The following is a 1,302-nucleotide window of genomic DNA, read 5'->3' on the forward strand; positions in this document are numbered from 1 at the left end:
TAACACATTGAGAGAATGGGGCATTTACATACATGCCGCCTAATTCTTATGTATTTACATGCCTAACACGTAAGCTTTTTACGTTCATATCACCACTAAATTCTCCACATCACATCAAAAATACAACTATTTTAAAAGTTTGGGTGTTAAATGCATAAGAATTTAGTGGTATGCAAGTAAGACTTCGTAAAAGATTACGGGGACTAATTTCATACTTTTATAGACTCCGGGATTAAAATAAACCCACGTAAATAATGAGGGGACTTTTTTGGGGCTACACGCTTATTAAAACCAACCCAAAATCCACTTGAATTTACACCCTACTTCATATTTTCTTCTACCAAATAAACTCTTTGTCCAAATCTCTGCTTCTTCTTCGTCGCAACTTTCTTCTTAATTGAAAACTTCCATTTCACCACAAGGAGCAATATGCCCCACACAGCATAAGGCCTCCACTGAGTTCTGGTGATAAAGCTGGCTACAGCCGAACCCAAATCAGATTGGGATTCTATGCCAAGGGTCTTTGAAAGGTACGATATATCCGGATCATAATACTGCAAATTCTCACAGAAAAATTCGTGGCTCCTGCTCTCATCAAACAATACATGAGGGTTCGAAATTTTATCAAGGTCCGCAGACTCCGGTTCATATCGGGAACCCAAAAGTTCTGCAGATTGGTGAGAGAACGAGTCGAAACTCCTCGAAAAAATATCGGGCGAAGAGATTGCCGAGTAGCCGAAGTTGAAGTTTCCGTCAACCTTTAGAGGACTCGAATAATCACTGCATGTATCGTCAGGCAATCGAAATGGCTGTGATGGGGGAGGAAAAGAAATCTGTAATGGTGGAGAAGAGATGGCTGTAGCAGCTCCGATGTCGAAGGGAAGAACAATATCCCCATTCTGGATGACTTGTTTGGCGAGCATCTTTGCATCTGCCTGATAAAAATAAACATGAGTATCAAGGGAAGCAAATAATTTGGAATGATGGTGAAAATATTGGCGTGGCCCCTGGGAAAGGATGACACAATAAAAAAATAAGGGGCATTTACATATCATATCACTTAATTCCTATGTATTTATATATCAAAAACCTAAACTTCAATTTTTAAAAAATGTCAACTTATCTATGCATGAAAAAGCGTATTTCATGTTTTAGAAGTTCAAATGATTAGGATTGTATAAATGTAAAAGGTAAAATTTGGGTTCTAGATATGTAAATACATAGGAATTGAGTTATATGTATGTAAATGCCCCCAAAAAGAAATTGTGATTTACATACATATCACATAATTCTTATGTATTT

General features: G+C 37.3%; 1 protein-coding gene across 1 annotated transcript in view; it reads left to right on the top strand.

The window, feature by feature from the left end:
- LOC110026214 overlaps positions 1-1,302 on the top strand; it is a 4,425-nt gene that overhangs the window by 1,254 nt on the left and 1,869 nt on the right. The gene's annotated exons all lie outside the window — the stretch shown is intronic.

This window comes from Phalaenopsis equestris, unplaced genomic scaffold, assembly GCF_001263595.1.
Source record: "Phalaenopsis equestris unplaced genomic scaffold, ASM126359v1 Scaffold000359, whole genome shotgun sequence".
Classification (NCBI taxonomy): Eukaryota; Viridiplantae; Streptophyta; class Magnoliopsida; order Asparagales; family Orchidaceae; genus Phalaenopsis; species Phalaenopsis equestris.